This window comes from Mustela nivalis (genome assembly GCF_964662115.1).
Source record: "Mustela nivalis genome assembly, chromosome: 6".
NCBI lineage: Eukaryota > Metazoa > Chordata > Mammalia > Carnivora > Mustelidae > Mustela > Mustela nivalis.
The window spans coordinates 133,347,588-133,369,986 of record NC_139025.1 but is presented as its reverse complement, the minus strand read 5'-3'; the positions used below and the strand labels follow the sequence as shown (position 1 = coordinate 133,369,986).

Here is a 22,399-nt window from a genome sequence, read left to right as displayed (position 1 = left end):
CAACTTTCTTATATATGTGTATACTTTTCTTTCTTTTTTTTTTAAGATTTTATTTACTTATTTGACAGAGATCACAAGTAGGCAGAGAGGCAGGCAGAGAGAGAGAGGAGGAAGCAGGCTCCCCGCTGAGCAGAGAGCCCAGTGTGCCTGAGATCATGACCTGAGCCGAAGGCAGAGGCTTAACCCTCTGAGCCACCCAGGTGCCCCTGTGTATACTTTTCTATGAGCTCCCTCTACCCAGCTGAGGGAAGTGGATTATTTATGACAGTTATTTGGTGAATTTTAATATGTTTTGGCAGTGGAATTAATATATGTTAATCTTAAACTTTGCCTAATTCTAGCTTCTCATCTTGCTAGGCACTCACCACAAATCAACTCTGTGATAAACACTGGGCTGTGGGTCCATCACCAAATATCCTTTGCTAACCAACCCAGTCTGGGGCTCAGTTCCTACTCTGCCTTACCACTGAACTCCAACTTATGACAAGGAAAAAGTAGACTCTAAAATCTTATTCAGATGCAAAGGAAGTTGTGCCCATTTGGCATGCTTTTTCTGTGGGTCAGCACCAAATGATCCTATACTATTGTCAGGCAAGAGCCCCTTGACAGTTTTGGTTCTATTTGATGAAAACTCCCCCTGTGGATCCCCATGGGGCCTGCTGTAGCTGAAGCCCTTTCTGGTCCCATCAGAAGCAGTGCATAGAGCCCGGGTGAGAAAACAGTAGGGCTGATCAACGCAGAATGAGTCTTTTCAGCTGTGATGCCATGTATTTCATCTACACTAACCAGCCTGTTGAACTGAAATGCATTCACCAATTAGTTCTCACTTAATAAATAACATTGACTGATTCATAGTGGGATTTATATGGCTTCCCACTTACCGAAAATTCTGGAGGACCCACTTTTGAAGATGGCCTGTATTACCTGTGCTTGATGGCGGGTATCTTGCAAAGTGAAGATAGAGTTGTTCAGAACAGAATGTCTGAATCATCTCTTTCTCTCAGTCCCATGGGCTCAGGGTATCCCAAATGAAGACCACCCTAGACATGTTGCTGTGTTTCCACATTTGATTCTATTTATTTGCCCCATACCCAGTCTAGCTGCTAACTTTAACTCCTCAGGTTGTTGCACTAAAAACCTACTTCACCAAGTCTTACTGAAGTTTTGACCTGGGCAGAGGTCTACCATGTACCTCATAGCTTTCTTGGGCAGTGGAAACAGAAAAGTTAAAAGTGCTGACTCTGGAACCAGAATTTGTAAACATTTTTTAAAAAGATTTTATTTATTTATTTGAGAGAGAGGGAAAGAGAAGAAGAGGAGCAGAGGGAGAGGGAGAAGGAGGTTCTGCACTGAGCAGAGAACCTGATGCAGGGCTCAATCCCATGACCCTGAGATCATGACCTGAGCTGAGAGAATCAGACACTTAACTGACTGAGCCACCCAGTTGCCCCCGGAAGCCGAATTCTTGCACTCCCACTTCCTATGTGATCTTAGAAAAATACTTAATCTCTCCCTTTAAAATACTTACTTTAAAATACTTAGAAAAATACTTAACTTCTCCCTTTAAAGTGGGGACGCAAGTAATTTCCATCTCAGAGTTGTTGTAAAATGAATTAATTATTAGATAGGAGGCATATGGACCACTCCTGATCCCAAATAAGGCTTCAGCGTCAGTCATTTTTATCATCTCATGGGTTTCTCTTTCTCTTCCTTCCATTCTTTTATTTCATTATCCTCCAAAATCAGGCATATGTTTTCTTTTTCTTCTGGGATACCCTCACACAAGGTTTTTCTTAAGTAACCATATCCTGAGGATCTCACCAGTTACCCAAGAAATTTATGAAAGTATTTATTCAGGTCCGTCAGGAAACTATTCTGGAAAGTAAGGTTGCCCCTATGAAAAAAAAAGGAAGTTCCTATGTCTGCAGAGGCTTCAAAGGCATGGTCATATTGTTTCGGGGTGTCTCAATCTCAGCATACGATAGTTACTTTTTTTCTTCTCAGTCTCTTCCCTGGATATACCTTACATATTCTGGCCTGTCTCTCCACACACATTCCAATATTCCTGTCTGAAAGGCCAATTCTGAAGTTTCCAAATGGCCAAGTTATACACATCCTTTATGACCCCTTCCATATATTAGCTTCCCACTCATAAATTATCCTCTATTCCCCAATTCAGTGGCATTGCATAAATCTAAAGCAGTGTTTTTACTTTGTTTTATAATCAGGTGTATATATACTTATTATGCTTTTTGAACTCCAGGCATCTTAATGGCAAGGACTTTGGGTGATCACCTTCATTTTACAACGTCAACTGTAGTGTACACACTCAATAAGTGTTTACTGAATGAATAAATACCTGTGTGTGAAAGGGAGTGTTTCAATTTCCCCTACTGGGCATTGGGAATAGCCAGTAATAAACAGCAATTAGAAATACATGGTTTGTGGTCAGTCTAACTTTTGCATTCTTCTGTCAGAACCTAGGTGATCAGATGGAGCAACTCTGCATGGCACACCAGTATACTGATTTCTCACTGTGCTTCCAACAAACCCACACTTCAGCTGAAGGAAACTCTTTCAGTGACCTGATTGCATCCAGTTATTTTGTGTCTCTGAGGAATAAATACCTGTCATTATCTAGCTCAGAAAGAGACAAGGACTTCACCTTTCTTCTCTATGGTCCCAGAATCTAACAGTGTCTGCTCTTACTCAATGCTCAATAACCACTTGTGGTTGGGAAAATGAATGGATCCACATTCCCAGTTGTTATATAAATACAAATTTGACAACACCATGACGAAAAGGTAGAGGAAGAGAGTTTGGAAGTGTGTCATGAAATGATTCTGCATTATAACTCAACTGACTACATCCAACTAGGTGGGGAGGAGATGTTGAATACTTTGGTATAACTTGTAGACACATGACATGGATGTACTTAGATGAGGAACATAGCCTTTTTTTCTCCTTGCTGGAAGGATCTAGAGCTGAGGAGACATCAGTATTCATATCTATTATTACCATTATTCTTAAATCATTTAACATAAATTTACAACTGAACTCACTAGACCTTATAAATATAAAAAAGAGAGAGAGAGAGAGAGAAAAGAAAGAAAGGTAACTCTGGCTAAAAGCAAGATTGATATCCAAAAAGACTTCAAGGATGTGCTGTCATACGTAGACTTTAGGTTTATCTAAGATGTGCACAGAGCATGGAACATCATATATCTCGTCTGAAAATATCTTAAATGCTATGACATTAGCCACTTGCTTATAATTAAAGTATGTTGCCATTTCACCAAGCTTTCATTTACAGAAGAAAGTGCAAATTCCATTCCCCTTGAACTTTAGCTACTTCCAACTTTTTTCTTTGTTCTTTTCTTTAAAGCTTTGCAACAAATGCATCCCCATATGCTTATATTAGTTCATCTAGTATTAAACATATTGGCTGTGCGAAATGTTGGCACCCATTAATAAATGTTTTCATTTTTTCATTCTCTCTCTTTTTTTAACTTTAGATTCTTCCTTTGACTACATAAGCAACAGCTGTCTAGCTGCCTGCACAAGACTGGATCTAATGCCTCTACAGAAATCTAGGTCAAAACACTTGGAATGCATGAATATCAAACAGAGTTTTCAAAACAGCAAATGAATACATCTTTAACTGGTGACATTTTCCTGTAGCATATGGCTGCAAGCTCAGGGGACTGGATGCTTTTTTGATGAATACGTTCCATCAAAAACTAGGGGATGGCAGTAGGCTTTTGCCACCTTCTGTTTTACCTTATGAAATGATAATACAAATGCATAGATAGATACAATGATCGCAAGGCTTTTACCTTCGGACCTATTCTCAAGATGTGTTTTCCCCATTTGGATGAGGATGCTTTGTCTTTGACTGGGCTTGGGTTTATCCATGACTGTCAAAGGTAACAACCAGTGGAAGCAGTTGTCTCTCTTGTGCAGAGTTTGATTGGTAGAAACCTTCATAAAATTGAACTAAAAAGCAAATATTTACCAAAGTAAGAAGTTGGGGAGCTTGATCACATGAGTAACTTATAGCCACTGTGGCAAAAATGTTGATCCGAATCCCTTGTCAAATGTCAATATTGAGAGGCTGGTTAATCATTTACCAATGAGGCACACAGAGAAAAAGCCCAAGGAAATTGGAGGCTGGCTCCCTAATCCTGAATCTGCCACCAATAATTCAATGTGACCCTGGACATATCCTTTCATCTCTCTGACTTCCCTGTTCTTCTATTTTGAGAAATGACAGGACAGGACCACATTATGTGTCTGATCTCTCCCAGCTCTAAACTTCCAGGTTTGTACGTTCATGAAGTTTATAAAGCTGTTTTATCGTTAAAGGCATCATGTTGATTGAAATAGCAGCGACAGAGAAGAATAGGCTTTGATTTCTTTCTTTAGTCGACTGAAGATTTGTTTTTTAAAGAGAAAAATTGTTTAGAATCCTCCCTCATCCCTATCAGTAAAAGAAGACCACAGGGGGGCTATGCTGGTTAAGCAGGGGAGGGAGGAGGGATGGGCCCTTGGCCTCTCTGACCGCCTCCCCTCCTTTTCAAGGCAGCATCTGAAACCTGGATGGGGAAGGGTTGGCTCCCCATCAACCTCACTGTGAAAACCAGTGGCTGGGAAAATGAGCATGTGGGGGTATTTAGTAAGTAACGGTGGCAATGGAAGAAGGAAGTGTTAGACACTGAATTTTTCTCTTAATACACTCAGCAAATTTGTATTGAGCAAACAAAGCATTTCAGCTGCAGGTTAAACTTGAAGCCTGATGTTCTGCTCCTGGTTTGGCTTTTGTTTACAAAACAACCGGAAGAACTTATAAGTATCCCAAGAATTTACAGATGAACCATTTTATTCACAAAGTTGACTGGTCACTTCTCTTGATTGAGGAGAAGATTGATGGTGTCCCAATAATATTCTGAAAACTGCCTTCAGAAAAATACTCATTACTTTCAAATAATTATAGATGATTTCTTCCTCCCTCCAGGCTCATCCTGTTCCCCACCTAACCTCGTTACAAGCCTTCCTGAGCTGTCTATGCATATAAACTTGCATGTGTACATATGTGAGTGTGTGTGTGTTTTTTTTTGGTGAGATGATAGTATATGGTACGTACTTAAAAGCACTTGGCTTTTTAAGTTTAATAATATTTCTTAAATACCATACTTCAACATTGATGTGTAATCTACATCTTTGTAAATGCTTCACAGTCTTTAATTGTGGATGTATAAAAATTTCTATACTGACTCATCTTAAAGGGCATTTATAGGGTTATACTTTTTTTCCCCCTATTTACTTACAAAGTAGCAATGAATGTCCATGTAGGTGAGTATGTATAAATATGTGTGATAGCATCTAAAGGCTAATCTCCCAGAAATAATCTTGTTGAAGGATATGTGCACACTTAATTTAGGCGCAGAGTGCCAAATAATATTTAGCTACAGTTATTATTTTCAGTTTGTTAAATTATGACTATAGTTGAACATCTTTTCATATGTTTAAAAATTACTTGTATGTAAAACTCTGTTCATATTCTTTGTCCATAAATGGAGTTAGGACAACTTAGTAGCCATCTGGAAAAAAAAAATAAAATTGTATTCCTACTTTATTTCCAACACCAAAATAAACTCCAGATGGACCAAAGATTTTACGCTAAAAATAAATGCATTAAAGTACTATTAGAAAACATGAGAAGATGTTTTTTGTAAGTAATCCCGAACTAAGGAAGGTCTTTCTAAGCATAATAGCAAACCTCAAGGAGCGATTCTAGACATGTGTAAATTAATAAGTCAATATATATTGAAAGAAATAAAAGATGAATAACAAAGTTAGGTAAATGACAGTAACACATCAACAATCAACAAAAGTTGATTGTTTTCAATGACTTGTAGCTTTAAAATGTTGTACCATTCAGGCTCAGGATGCAGAAAGTTGAAAGAAACTCCTGCTCTCCCCACAACAAGCAAAATAAACTGGATAGGCTACAAAGTCATAGCTTATTTTAAAAACATCAGAGGACCAGAACACAAAGAAAGTTAAATTAATTCTAGAAAGCAAAGATCCCTTGATAGATTACAATAGACCAACAGTGGCTGTCATCCCTGATGGAGCTCTGGAGGAAGAGGGCAGGCCATAGATAAGAGTAAGGAGAAACCAGCCTAACTTTTAATGGGCTTTTAATGGCTCTATGTGGGCTGGCATGACAGATTAGAATTCCACAGTGCATCAGCCTAATAGCGGGCCTGTCCCTATCTTCCAATTCTTCCTGCCTCTTCACTGACCACTTACAGGTGCTTCACTGAAAGCTGGTGACATCTTAAGGGAGCTGAGAATGATCTCTGCTGATCAGAAGAAACGAGAGTCACCCCTGAAGACATACAACCCTTCCCAGAGAAATCAAGGCAGCCACCCCACACACAGACCTACGTACGTGTCAATGAATAACATATTGTGGCATTTTGCTGGGTTTGAACTTTACAAAAGGAATATAGCATTCCATAGGTGGGCTTCTGGAATTTTCATTTAAATTGTACCAAGAGCCATTCCTAATATTAAGTGTGGCTGTGTTCCATTGCATTTTATTTCACCTCATTTATCCTCACTGCAATTCCTTTGTGCAACTATACCTCAGTGTTTTTATCCATTTGCCTGTTGATGAAGCCTTACATTGTTTCTGGATGACTAAAGTGATGCAGTAAGCATTCTTGTACGTGTGTGCAAAAGTTTCTCTTGGGTGTGTACCTAAGTGTGCAAATCCTGGGGTATGTAAGTATTCAACTTTATAAGATAATGCCAAATTATTTCCCACATTTGTCATAGCAGTTTACACAACCACAAGTGAAGTACGAGATTACATTGAGTCACTTCTTATCCAACTCTTGGTATTATCAAGAATTCTTAATTATTCCAAAATGAATAATTGTCAACAACTACCTTAATTAGTGCTGATTTATACCTCCCTCATGAGTGATGTTGATGTTGTGATGTTGAGGGTTTTATCATGTGTTTATTGGACACATAGGTTTCCTCTTCTGTGAAATGTCTCTTATGGCTTTTGCTTATTTTTCTACTGAACTTTCCTTTTTGTAATGATTTGTAAGAGTTTTAACCTCTTAAAATATATGTATTGCAGGGGCATCTGGGAGGCTCCATCTGTTATGTATCTGCCTTTGCTCATGATCTCCGGGTCCTGGGATGGAGAGCCCTATAAGGAGGGCTCCCTGCTCAGCTGGGAGTCTGGTTCTCTCTCTCCATCTGCCTGCCACTCCCCACTATGTGTGTGTGTGTGTGTGTGTGCTCAAGCAGATTCCCTCTGTCAAATGAATAAATAAAAACTTTAAACATATATATATATATATTGCAAATATCTTTCAGTATGTTATTTTGTATATTTTTAAATTTTCCATTTCTTGACTAACAGCTTCTATTTTCAATGATCTTACATTCATTGCAGTTACATATCAAAGTTCTATATATGCATGGGCTTTTGGGGTTTAATATTTATTCCATGGGTCAATTTCTCTTAATAGCTATGGTTCTACAATATGTTTTACAGCTGTATTATAGCTATAGAATATTTTTTGTATGTTTTGATATCTGATACAGAAAAATCTACCTTTCATCTTCCTTAGAAAATATTGGTGGTAGAAAATCCCTTCTTCTTCATATAAACTTTGGAAGAAACGTCAAATTTTTGAAGAAGTTTATTGGAAATTTGACTGGAACTGCATTAAAAATGATGATCAATTTGAGGAGATTTGATCTCTAAAAGACATTTTCTCTATTCATGATTATAAGCAAATTTTCCATTTATTTAATGAATTTCACTGAAGTTTTAAAATGTTCTGTGAATAGGTCTTTTCCCATTTTTGTTAGATTTATGACGTGAGTTTTATAATTTTGGCTTCTATAGCAAAAGATGTATTTTAAAAAATGTTTTGCAGTTAGTTGTTAGTGTACAGAATGAGATTGGCAATGCATATCCAGCCATTTTGCTAAACTCAAATTATTTCTAATACTTTGTTGATATTTTAAGATTCTACATAGACCACAATAACTGGAAAATGATCCAATTTTTTCTTTCCAATATCAATACCTTTTTCTTTTCTTTTCTTACTGTGCTGGCTAATATCTCAAAACGATGTTGTGTAAACGTGGTAATATTGAGCTGATATTTTCTTTTCAGCTGATATTATTTTCTTTTTCTTAATTTAGAAGTTATCCTCAATATTTCTCAAGAAGCTTCTCACTTTTTAGGTTAAGGAAGTGCTCTTCTATGTATATATCTTCATCTTTTTCAGTGGTTTTACCTCTGTTTTACATTGCTTATTATATTGTACTAGCAAAATAATAATTATTCATAGAGGTGACACTGGGAATTCCCCTAATATTTTAATTGTGATGATAGCTGTTGGTTGAGATAGAGATAAATTGTCTTCCATTTTTGTGGAGGAGGTTTTGTAATATGCAAATAGTTAAGAACGCTGAAAAATAAATTAATTTTTCATATTTTTTCTGCTTTAATAGTTTTTGTAGTGTACAACTTAGGTTTTTTCTTTTTTTAAGTTTCAAAAATTCACTTAGAATACTTTGTAGCCCAGCACCTATTTTATGAGGTTATTTTTAGTAATTTTTAAATCTTATATCTTTAGTTCTCTTAGGCAATTTCATAATTCTACTTTCTAGTAAATAATTTTCCTTCACTGATAGTTTTAAGTATTTTGACATAAATTTATATGTATTTCCTTTTAATATATTTTTTTGATAACTCATATTCTTTATGTATTTGTTAGGCTTTCTTTGTTCTACTTTTGAAATTATATTTCTCAACAATTGATTTTCCCTCTCAAAAAATTAACTATAGATTTTTTGGGGGGCATCAATATGCACTCTGCTTGTTCCATCAGTATTTTAATCTCTTTTACTGTATTTTCTTCTTCTTTTCTTTTTATCTTAGGCTTCTTTGGATCTTTGTTTTATTATGTATTTACCATAATGTAAATGTTTTATTTTTGTTCTCTCTTATTTACTAATGAAAATACCTTTGTAAGCATTTATAAACTTTGGATTGTATCTGATATCAGTGGCTTTCAACTGGAGGCAATTTAAATCCCCCAGGGACTTTTGGCCTCATCTGAATACACTTTGAAATGTTATGACTTGTGCTGGAGTGGGAGAGGGTACTGTTGCCATCTAGTTGCTGATACATCTAGATGCTGATACATACAAATGTTCCTGATAACAAAGAATTAGCCAGATGGAAATGTCAATCATGCTGAGATTGAGTAACCCTCCTACATACCTTTGAGACATATTCAGTTAGTTGTTGTTGTTGTCTATAATTGCTATGTCTATTTTTATTTTTATTAACATATAATGTATTATTTGCTTTAGGGGTACAGGTCTGTGAATCATCAGTCTTACACAATTCACAGCACTTACCATAGGACATACCCTCTCCAGTGTCCATAACCCATGCACTTTATCCCTGCCACCCACCCCCAGCAACCCTTAGTTTGTTTCCTGAGACTTAGAGTCTCTTATGGTTTGTCTTCCTCCCAAGTCCCATCTTGTTTCATTTCTTCCTTCCTTCCCCTCAAGACCCTCCACCCTGTCTCTCAAATTTCTCATATCATAGAGATCATATGATAATTGTCTTTCTCTGATTGACTTATTCTGTGTAGTATAATGCCCTCTAGTTCCATCCACACCATTGCAAATGGCAAGATTTCCTTTTTATCCATTCATCTTTTGATGGACATCTAGGTTCTTTCCATAGTTTGGCTATTGTGGACATTGCTCCTATAAACATTCAGGTGCACGTGCCCCTTTGGACCTTTGGGGTAAATACCCAGTAGTGCGATTCCTGCATTGTAGGGTAGCTCTATTTTCAACTTTTTGAGGAACCTCCATGTTGTTTTCCAGAGTGTTTGCACCAGCTTGCATTCACACCAACAGTGTAGGAGTGTTCCCTTTTCTCTGCATCCTTGCCAACACTTATCGTTTCCTGATTTGTTAATATTAGCCATTCTAACTGGTGTGAGTTGGTTTTGATTTGTATTTTCCTCTCGCTGAGTGACGTTGAGCATCTTTCCATGTGTCTGTTGGCCATTTGGATGTCTTCTTTGTAGAAATGTCTGTTCATGTCTTCTAACTATTTCTTGATTAGGTTTTTTGTTCTTTGGGTGTTGAGTTTGATAAGTTCTTTATAGATTTTGGATACTAGCCCTTTATCTCATATGTCATTTGCAAATATCTTCTCCCATTCTGTCTGCTGTCTTTTGGTTTTGTTGACTGTTTCCTTTTCTGGGAAAACACTTTTTTTTTTAATTTTATTTATTTATTTGACAGAGAGAGATCACAAGTAGGCATAGAGGCAGAGAGAGAGGGGGAAGCAGGCTCCCTGCTGAGCAGAAAGCCTGATGCGGGGCTCGATCCCAGGACCTTGAGATCATGACCTCATGGCAGAGGCTTTAACCCACTGAGCCACCCAGGTGCCCTGGGCAAACACTTTTGATCTTGATGAAGTTCCAATTATTCATTCTAGCACTTGCTTCCCTTGCTTTTGGTAATGTTTCTAGGAAGAAATTGCTGTGGCTGGGTCAAAGAGGTTTTGCCTGTGTTCCCCTCAAGGACTTTGATGGATTCCTGTCTCACATTGAGGTCTTTCATCCATTTTGAGTCTATTTTTGTGTGTGTTGTAAGGAAATGGTCCAGTTTCATTCTTCTGCATGTGGCTATCCAATTTTCCTAACACCATTTGTTGAAGAGACTATCTTTTTTCCACTGGACATTCTTCCCTTCTTTGTCAAAGATTATTTGACCATATTTGACCCATTTCTGGGCTGTCTACTCTGTTCCACTGGTCTGTGTGTCTGTTTTTGTGCCAGTACCATATTGTCTTGATGATTACAGCTTTGTAATAAAGCTTGAAGTCTGGAATTACGATGCCACCAACTTTGCTTTTCATTTTTCAACATTCCTCTGGCTATTTGGGGTCTTTTCTGGTTTCATAAAAATTTTAGGATCATTTGTTCCATTTATTTGAAAAAATTAATAGTATTTTGATAGGGATTACATTAAATGTGTAGATTGCTTTAGATACCATAGACATTTTCACAATATTTGTTCTTCCAATCCATGAGCATGGAATATTTTTCCATTTCTTTGTGTCTTCCTCAATTCCTTTCATGAGTACTTTATAGTTTTCTGAGTACAGATTCTTTGTCTCTTTAGTTAGGTTTACTCCTAGGTATCTTATGGTTTTAGGTGCAATTGTAAATGGGATTAACTCCTTAATTTCTCTTTCTTCTGTCTTGTTGTTGGTGTATAGAAATGCAACTGTGCATTGATTTTATATCCTAACACTTTACTGAATTCCTGTATGAGTTCTAGCAGTTTTGGAGTCAAGTCTTTTGGGTTTTCCACATAAAGTATCATATCATCTGCAAAGAGTGAGAGTTTGACTTCTTCTTTAGCAATTCAGATGCCTTTTATTTCTTTTTGTTGTCTGATTGCTAAGGCTATGACTTCTAGTATTATATTGAATAGCAGTGGTGATAGTAGACATCCCTGCTGTGTTCCTGACAAGGGAAAAGCTCTCAGTTTTTTTCCGATTGAGAATGATATTCACTGTGGGTTTTTCATAGGTAACTTTTATGATATTGAAGTATTTACCCTCTATACCTACACTTTGAGGAGTATTGATCAAGAAAGGATGCTGTACTTTGTCAAATGCTTTTTTCAGCACCTATTATCATATGGTTTTTATTCTTTCTTATATTAATGTATTGTATCACATTGGTTGATTTGCGAATGTTGAACCAGCCTTGCAGCCCAGGCATAAATTCCACTTCTCCGTGGTGAATAATCCTTTTACTGTGCTGTTGGATCCTATTGGCTAGTATTTTGGTGGGAATTTTTGCATCCATTCATCAGGGATCTTGGTCTGTACTTCTTCTTTTTGATGGGGTCTTTGTTTGGTTTTGGGATCAAGAAAATGCTGGCCTCATAAAGTGAGTTTGGAAGTTTTCCTTCCATTTCTATTTTTTGGCACAGTTTCAGAATTGGTATTAATTCGTCTTTAAATGGTCGGTGGAATTCCCCTGGGAAGCTATCTGGTCCTGGGCTTTTGTTTGTTGGGAGATGTTTGATGACTGCCTCAATCTCCTTACTGGTTATGGGTCTGTTCAGGTTTTTTATTTCTTTCTAGTTCAGTTTTGGTAGTTTATATGCCTCTAGGAGCATCCATTTCTTCCAGATTGTCAAATTTCCTGGTGTATAGTTGCTCATAATATGTTCTTATAATGTTTTTTTTTTTTTTTTGGTGTTGTTTGTGATGGAAAAATATGAATTTAGTGTCATTGTATTGTCTATAAGGTGGCTGTTACTGTATGTCATTTCTGTTCCTTTCTGGTCTGTTACTTTTAGGCTCTCTCTTGGCTTAGAGGACCTCTTTCCATATTCCCTGTAGGGTTGGTTTGGTGTTTGCAAATTCTTTTAGTTTTTGCTTATCCTGGAAGCTCTTTATCTTTCCTTCTATTTTCAATGACAGTGTAGCTGGACATAGTATTCTTGGGTGCATATTTTTCTCATTTAGTGCTCTGAATATATCATGCCAGTCCTTTCTGGCCATCTTTGTCTCTGTGGATAGGTCTCAGGGTAATCTAATATTTCTGTCATTGTATGTTACAGACCTTTTGTCCTGAGCTGCTTTCAAGATTTTCTTGGTAACTGAGACTTGTAAGTTTTACTCTTAGATGACGGGGTGTGGACCTATTTTTACTGATTTTTGAGGGGAGGTTCTCTGTGTCTCCTGGATTTTGATATTTTTTCCCTTTCCAAATTAGGGAAATTCTCTGCTATAATTTGCTCCAATATACCTTTTACCCCCTTTCTCTTTCTTCTTCTTCTGGGATCCCAATTTTTCTAATATTGTCTCATCTTATCTCATCTTATCTCATCTTTTATCTCTCGAATTCTCCCCTCATGGTCCAGTGGTTGTTTATCTCTCTTTTTCTCAGCTTCTTTATTCTCCATCATTTGGTCTTCTATATCACTAATTCTCTCTCCTGTCTCATTTAGCCTAACAGTAAGAGGCTCCATATTGTATTGCACTGCATTAATAGCTTTTTTTAAAGTTTCATCTTGCTTAGATTTCAGCTCTTTTATTTCTCTAGAAAGAGATTTTATTTCTCCATAAAGGGATTCTCTAATATCTTCCATGCTTTATTTGAGCCCAGCTAGCACCTTGATAATTGTCATTCTGAACTCTAGTTCTGACATCTTACTAATGCCTATATTGATTAGGACCCTAGCCATCGGTACTGCCTCTTGTTCTTTTTTTTTTTTTTTCCCTGAGATGAGCTTTCCCACCTTGACATTCTATAAGAACAGAGGAATGAGAGAACAAAACACTAAAAGGGTAGCAATGACCCCAGAAATATATATATAAAATTTTAGTGATGCCTGTGTGGCTTAGTTGTTAAGCATCTGCCTTTGACTCAGGTCATGATCCCAGGGTCCTGGGATCAAGCCCTGCATTGGTCTCCCTGCTCAGTGGGGAGCCTGCTTCTCCATCTGCCACTCTCCCTGCTTATGCGCCCTCTCTTGCTGTGTCTCTCTCTGTGAAATAAATAACTAAAATCTTTTAAAAACTTTATATATTAAATTACATATATATATATATATATATATATATATGACTGGTGAATAGAACAGAGCCATACATTTGATTTTGGGTGTATGTACTTTGGTCTGTTAGAAGAGACTGCCTCCCAAAATTTTAAAGAAAGAGAAACTTATATATATATATATACATATATATATATGTATATATATACACACACACAAAGAAGGATAACCATGATGAGGTTATGGAATATGTCTGTAAAGATGAAAATTAAAAAAGATTCTTAAAGAGGAATTGATAAGTTGGTTGAAAAAAAAAAAGAAAAAGAAAGAATATGATCAGGATGGAGACTAGAACAAAACTATGCACTATATTTAGGATATATTTTGATCTGTTAGAAGAAACTGTATCCCCAAAATTTAAAGAAATGAAAACCTATATGTATACAAAAAATAAGGTTAAATACAATGAAGGGATAGAATATGAGTATAACAATGAAAATTAGCAAAGATTTTTTAAAAAGGTATTGATAAGATAAAATAGTTAAAAAAGTTTAAAATAAGAATGAAGAAAACTTTAAAAAAATAGAATAAGATAAAAATTTTAAAAACATTAACTTTGAGAGACTAAAGAACAATGGGAAAAAGCCATGTATTCTCTGTGTTACATTCCCTTAGCTCTGGAGTTCTGCAGTTCTCACTGATCAGAGAACTTGATCTTGGCTGCATGTTCTTGCTGATCTTCTGGAGGAGAGACCTGTTGCCATGATTCTCAAATGGAATTGCACGCCCTTGCCAGGGTCCAGGCTAAGCAATCTGCTTGGGTTACTCTCAGGAGCTTTTGTTCCCTGAGCATTTTCTGTAGAGCTCTGGAGGATGGCAATGAAGATGGAAGCCTCCCAATCTCCAGCCTGGAGGAGCCGAGAGCTCAGGGCCTCACTCTTCAGAGGTCCTTCAGAGAAAAGCAGTCAATCCTTCCCATCTTTGTGGTCTCAGGCCATGTTCCATGCTCACCCAGCCTGTGACCAAGCATTTCTATCTCTAGTGTGTGGCCCCATTTGAGTCTCCAAATGCAGCAGATTTCTGCTGGGTGCTCCCATGCCACTCCTCCCAGAAGAGGAAGGTGAGTCTCCCCAGATCTTCTGCTTGTGGGGTCCCTGCTTGAAGAGTAATGGTCCGACTGTGCCTCAGATCATGGTTTAAGGTGACCCTGAGCTGACAGCCCCCTCCTTGGCTCTGTCTCTGCAGCTGGCTTCTCTATTCTGACACCTGGGAGGTCTGCCGCAGTCAGACAACCAGTCTTTCTGTGACCCTGAGGGACCTGAGACCACACTGTTACACTAAGGGCTCCAACCTCCACTTAGCCTCTGGAGCGATATCCCTCATTGGAGAAGACTTCTAAAAGTTCTGACTTTGTGCTTGATTGCTCTATCACTTGCTGGTAAGTGGCTAATGGACACTCCCTCCTCCCGCAGTATATTTTCCCATATATTACCTCATTTTCACTTCTCCGCATATCTTACCTTCCAGAAAGTGGTCACTTTTTTGTTCCTAGAATTGTTGCTCTTCCTCTCTCCTCAAGCTCCTACTGGGTTTGTAGGTGTTCAGAATGGTTTTACAACTATTTAGCTGAACTCCTGGGACCCCGCAATATTTAGGTCTCCTACTCTTCCACTATCTTGCCTATATCCATATTCAGTGTTTTTGATCAATATTATAAGCCATTCCAAGTAATACGGGTTCCCTCTCACTTTGATTATTTGTTAAAGATCAAAATCCAGCAGCACGCACCTGTGCTTTATTTGGCTAGTTCCATATTTAAAAACAAGCAATGAAAACAATTGCATATTCTTACATAGGATATGTACTCTATAGATTTCCACTGTCTGACTGCTGCATAGTATAATACTACTTCCCCTGGAAGTGTTACACTTTTATATTATCCATGTGACCATTGTAGAAATTAGAGCTTGCATTCCTGAACTCTATACTGAATGATCTTCAGTCTCTTTCTTTTTTATTATTTTTCCTTCCCCAAGGGGAACAATACATTTCCATTGGTAATAGTAGCTCCCTGAAGTATTACAATTGTTTCTCAAAGATATGCCAGTCCTAGGGTGGGCTGGTAACATCAAAACCATCAAAACATGGATGGGTGATTTTTATAAAACAGCACCTCCATCGGGTGGCATGATGTCTGTTCTACCATCTAACCAATAATAATAATAATAAATAAATTCTATTGTATTAAATTACCTAACTAATGTCTACATCTTATTTTATGTTCCAGTATGTAGACAAAGCCTCAGTTTTTTTCACATTGAAGATGCTGCTAATATACACACATTTATTTCAAAATAGGATATGACATGCCCTTGTGTAGTGTCAGGTTTACTAATCTGACTACTATGGTGATCCAGGAGCCTTTGCATTATGGACTTTTTTTCCTGAACTTACTTAATACTTGATGTATATAAATGTTTGATATTTATTCAAATACAGTTATGTATTTGAATATAACATGATTAAAGTTTCCTTTTGTGGAAGCAGCATCAATATCAAGATTTACTATTCATGAGTCATGAGATATTGAGTTCTCTCTTTTTTTTTATTAACAAATTCTTCCATGTAAGTAGGTTAATGAGCTTAATATAGAGATCATTCTAATTAACCACAAGTCAGGGATTAGAACTATTGAGAAGAAATGACACAGAGCCAGGAATATTCTCAAACACTTAGAATCAATCTTGTAAATTTTTGTTTTATTTTTCTTGAATTGGCAAGCTGCACTGTCTAAAATGTCCAACAAACAAGAGAATACAATTCACATTGTTTTATATGGAGGGAAAGTAGTATCAGGTCTTTTATAAGGTCTGAGAAATTCCTGAGCTTTAAGTTCAGGAAATACCTTATTCTTTTTCCCCCAATTTCTTTGAGTTACAATTGGCATATATTATGTGTAAGATTAAGGTATATAGCATGATAGTTTTATTTATATATATTGAGAAAAGATCACCACAATAGTTTCAGCTAATATTCATCCTCTCATATAAATATAATAAAACAGAAAAAAAGGGAAAAAATCTCTTGTAATAAGAAATCTTAGGATTTACTTGAGAGTAACAATATTCTTGTATATTATACAGCAGTGTTAACTATGGTCATCATGTATGTTATATCCTTAGTACTTATTTATCTTATAACTGGAAGTTTTAATACCTATTTTTTAAAAGATTTTATTTATTCCTTAGAGAGAGAGAGAGAATACACAAATAGGGGGAGAGACAGAGGAAGAGGGAGAGGCAGACCCCCAACTGAGCTGGGAGCCTGATGTGGGGCTCGATCCTTGGACATAGAGATTGTAACCTGACCTGCAGGCAGATGCTTAACCATCTGAGCCACACAGGTGCCCCTTTTAACTACTTTTATACACTTCTCTCTCCACCCCTGCCCACAATTTTCCATCTCTGGTAACAAGTCTAATCTCTTTTATAATGATTTTGTTTGTTTGATTTAAATCTCACATAGAAGTGAGATAATACAGTATTTGTCTTTCTCTGTCTATTTCACTTAGCATAATGCCCTCAAGGTCCAGCCATGTTTTTATAAATGGTCAGATTTTTTCATTTTTATTTTATGGCCAAAGCCTCTTTATCCATTTATCCATCAATAGATAGACTATTTCCATGTCTTGGCTATTGCAAATAATGCTGCTATGAACATAGGGATACAGATTTTTTTTTTTGAGTCAATGTTTTTGTTTTCACTGGGTGTATTCCCAGAAGTGGATCATATGATTGTTCTATTTTTAATTTTATTATTTTTCTAAATCCTCCACATTACTTTCCAATGTGTCAACACCAATTTATAATCCCACCAACAGTGTGCAAATGTTCCCTTTTCTCCACATCCACAGCAACACTGGCTACTTCTTGTGTTTTTGATGATGACCATTCTAACAGGTGTGAAGTGTTACCTCAAATTTACATATCTCTACTAACTAATGATGTTGAGTACCTTTCTTTGTACCTGTTGGTCTTCTTATATCTTCTTTAGAGAAATGATTGATTAGGTCATTTGCCCATTTTCTAATTAGGTTATTTGTTTTTTGCTATTGAGTTGTATACATTCTTTATATATTTTGGATGCTAACCCTTCATTGGGCATATAATTTACAAATATATTTTTTCCTATTCCATTGGTTGTATTTTCTTTTGCTGGAAGGTTTCTTTCATTGTGCAGAAGCTTTTTGGTTTGATGTTGTCTCACTTGTTTTATTTTTATTTTTTAAGATTTTATTTATTAATTTGTCAGAGAAAGAGCACAGCTGAGAGAATGGCAAGCAGAGGGAGAAGCAGGCTCCCCACTGAGCAAGGAGGTTGATGAAGGGACTCCCATCTTAGGACCCTGGGACCATGACTGGAGACAAAGGCAGACGTCCAACCAAATGAGCCATCCAGGTATCATCCCCTATTTTGTTGTTTGTGCTTTAAGTGTCATATCCAAAAAATTATTACTGAGACCCATGTCCAGCCATTTTATTTTTATGTTAACTTCTAGGAGTTTCATGGCTTCAGGTCTTAGATGTAAGTCTCATCCATTCTGAGTTAAATTTTGTGAGAGGTGTAACACATGAATCCTATTTCATTCTTTTACATGTGAATATACAATTATCTCAGCACATTTACTGAAAAGACTGTCTTTTTTACTTTGACTGTTCTTAGTTGCCTTATCAAATATTAGCTGACCACATAAGCTTGAGTTTATTTATGGGCTCTTGATTCTGTTCCATTGGTCCTTTTGTCTGTTTTTCTTCTAGCACTAAACTGTTTTGATGACTATAACGTTATAGTATAGCTTGAAATTAGGAATTGTGATATATCCCTGTTCTTCTATCTTAGGATTTCATTAATTATTCAGGGTCTGTTGGGTCCCCTATAAATTTTAGTAGTGGTCTTTTTTTACTTCTGTAAAGAATGTCACATAAATCTTGGTAAGGATGCATTATATGTGTAGACAACTTTTGGTAGTATTTGCTGGGGGGGCAATCAACTCTGCCCCCAACAGTCCTCTACTGGAGCACCACTGGTTTAGAACAGCTTTAGGAGTTTTCACCAGCCCTCTGGTCAAATGGAGCTAGAAGACATACTCCATAGAGGGTGGGGCTGTAAGTTAGCTCCTTGCCTGGTTGTGGGCAAGCCAAGTTCTAAGGCAGCAAAACTCATTTGAGGATATGAATTAGGCAGCTTTTCACCCCTTTAAATTCCCTGGTCAGAGTACATCTTCAACTTGATTCTGTCAATGAGCAATGCTGCTGTTTGGGATTACTACTTGAGCACTGCCGATACGAAGCTGGTACCAAGATCTGGGTGCTGGTGTTGCAAGCCCTTCCCCCTTTCTTGGTCACAGGCAGATTCCTAGTGGCGGAGCCCCACAGATTCCTCTTCAGTCCCTGTGGTGTGAGATCAGAGCAGGGACTCCCACAAATGCTGAGAGCAGTTGGATGTCACTCGAGTTTTCTTTTCCCACTGAAAGGAGCTAGAAGCTGAAGGGAGACCTCTCCACAAGGTACTGCACTGACCTGAGGAAAGGGCAGTTTGGTTAATGTGTCACAACTCTTATCCTTCGAATGGAGTCTGTTTTGGTTTCTGTGGTTTCTGCAGGTCTTCAGCTCCACCCCTGCATTCTAGGATTCTCTCAGTGGTATCTCAACTTATGTTGCCTTCTTAGTGACCTAACTCACTCTTCTGACACTGTTCTCCTTTCTATAAAATGGATATAATTATTTCCACCCATGGACTCGAATAAGAACATTTGAAAAATTATAAGGTAATCCAAGAATCTCCATTTACCTCGTATCCTCCTTTCTTTATCATTGCAGCAACCACCCTTATACATTTTGGCTCATGGAGAGTAAAAGAGATATTTGCAAAGAAGTTGATTTCTCACGAATAGTGGCAATAAAGGCCCAAATAGTAAATTCAAGAATTTTGAGATGGAAAATGAATTAGCTGCCTAAAGATAATTATAAGTAACAGCCTGAATAATATACTCAAAAGCAAATGAACTTTTCTCTTTTTTCCTTTTTCATTTTCTTTCTTTTCCTTTTCATTCTTTCTTTTCTTTTTTTCTTTCTTCTTCCTTTTACTTTACTTTTCTTTTCTCTTCTTTCCTTTTATTTTCTTTTCCTGGCCATTTGTTTAATGATTATAACTGTAAGTATAGAAGAGAAGGCAGATATGAGAACCTGATAGATCAAAATATCAAATTAAGAATTTTTCTTTTCTTCTGAGCAAACATGCCAGCAATGTGAACCTATAAATCACTAAGTAATTAAACAATAGTCTCCTCTGGAAGAAACCTCAGAAATTATTTGCACTCATTTTACAGATGAAGTTGTAGCTTTTCAGGGTCATACATTCACTAGCAAAATCCAAGTGGAGTCACAGTTCCTGAATCTCAGTTCTGTAGTCAAGTAACTCTCCAGAAGCAGAAGTCTAATTGTTGGATCATTGGTATTAATTTTTCAGTTATGATTGATGCCATTCACTTGGGATGTTATTAGATTTCTTTAGTATATTTGAGAATGTTGGTGACAAAGAGTCACCAGAATAAAGCCAATAAATATGTATAGATTGTGTGTGTGTGTGTGTTTAGAGGAGGTAGAAATAAGGTTTTATTATTATTTCATGTCTAAAAATTTGTTATTTTTGGAAAATACTAAACTAAATCCTCTTCTGAAATGCACAAATTAACAGCATGGCAAAAATTTCCTGTTTATGTAAGAAAATACAGAACAAGAAAACAAACAAGCAAAAGGCATGATGCTTCAGTAAATTGATAGATGAATAATAAGCCAACAATAAAGTGTAGTTATCAGAAAGATAAAGGGATACAATGGCATTCTCATTGTATAAGTGATAGCTAAGGTAAAAAATGCAAATATCTGTCTAAATATGCATTCTATTAAACTGGGCATTTTGCACATACTATTTTAAATCCCTACTTTGAAGATAACTGTCCTCACAGATGAGAAAAGGTAAGGATCTAACACAAGGTCACTCAGTTCAATTTAGAGTCTAAGCTGGCATTTGTTCCAGGTCTGCCTGGCTCCCAAACTCATGCCCATTTCATTATGCTTCTCTGGGTTTAACTATTTATGTTGAGTCTCATGGGGAACATAAAGTAGACTAAAGTAGGTTCAGAGGAAGGATTCTAGGATGACAAAGCATCAAGAAACCATGCCACATGAAGAACAGTTGAAGTAGTGAGGAAACTTTGCCAGGTGAATACTAGCATTAAGACAGTATAAGCAAAAATCTAGTGAGCACTTTGTCATATTGAAAAGTTTCAATGTTGTGTTATTTGGTTAAAAGAGCAAAGTGTGGTAACATAGACTCACTGAGACTATAAAGTTAGAAAAAGAGTTTGGTGGCAGATATGCCAGAGGCCATACCACATGTCTTTCTTTCTTTTTTTTTTCTTTATTTATTTGACATAGAGACAGACAGACAGAGAGAGCATAAGCAGGGGGAACAGCAGAGAGGGATGGAAAAGCAGGCTTTCTGCTGAGCAGGAAACCCAGTGAGGGGCTTGATCCAAGGACCCTGGGATCATGACCTGAGCTGAAGGCAGACGTTTAACTGATTGAGTCTTCCCAAGAGTCCCCCCCACCAAATTTCTTTACATTCAGTATCACATCTTAATTTGGAAAGACATGTAAATGCTGAAAGGAACTCAAAAGCTCATGAAGCTAAACAGTGACTGGGGGGAATGGAAATGCTCCAAAATACATGGTTAGGAAGAAATAGACACTGGGTGTGGGACTATTGGGTTGGTGATGGGCACCTGTGAAGAAGAACAGCTGTGCAAGGAGGCAGGTACCAAGAACAGAGATGGGTTAGAGAAGCTAGAGGGTTATCAGAACTGAAGACAGAGAGGGTGAAGGAGACAGAGAACTGGCTAATTTTGATTCCTGCCTCTTGATTTGGGTCACATGAAGGATGGTCTGAGCACCAATCTTGGATCTCACAGATGCTGTCAGTTTGGTAGCAAGTAAGATGTGCTCCTAGAGTTCTTAGGAGGGTTCTCTGGTATGGCCTTCCAAGAGAGAGAGAGAGAGAGAGTGCTGCAAGAGGAGAAGAAAGTTCATCAGATTGGTCTCTGTAAAATAAAGCATGGCCTTTGTTTCTGGTTCCTGAGAGAAGGACTCTAAGCCCTTGGAGTTTATTAAGTGATAGAGGAGTGTTTGTTATTCTTGGTGAGCCCCTTAGATCATTACTGAATTTATGCTAGTAAGTTGACACATGGTAGGGTCGCAGATATGTCAGGTAGGGGGCTAGTGATACCAGAAAGACCAACTATAAGACTGGAGGGTTGACTTTGAGCCATGTGACGTTGGCTTTACTTCCCAAAATCCAGAGAGAGGAGGGAGTTTGATGATTGAGTTCAATGATGTATCCAGGGCAAGGTGCAGAATTCTAGGTTTCTGGTTTTCCTCTCATTATTTTAAGTATTTCCCTCTACTTTTCTTGCTTGCATGGTTTCTGAGAAGTTATTATCCTAAAGTAACAATTATGTATGTGGATGCAACAAAATCTCTGGACACTAGAGTAAAGAGTCTGGGCACCAAAGCTTAGATTTACTTCCCTGGTTGGTAATTGTAAATCAATGTGTTGGGAAAGCGACACGTCCTGAGGACATGGAAACTTAACATTTGGGACAATTTCAGGCCTCACATTAT

General features: G+C 37.3%; 1 long non-coding RNA gene across 1 annotated transcript in view; it reads left to right on the top strand.

Annotated features, from left to right (window-relative positions):
- Window positions 1–18,075: 18,075 nt before the first annotated feature.
- The window catches only part of LOC309867503, a 55,707-nt gene continuing 51,383 nt past the window's right edge, over window positions 18,076–22,399 (top strand). The window contains exon 1 of the long non-coding RNA XR_014313214.1: window positions 18,076–18,116. This is a non-coding gene — a long non-coding RNA (uncharacterized lncRNA). The remainder of the gene's footprint in view (window positions 18,117–22,399) is intronic.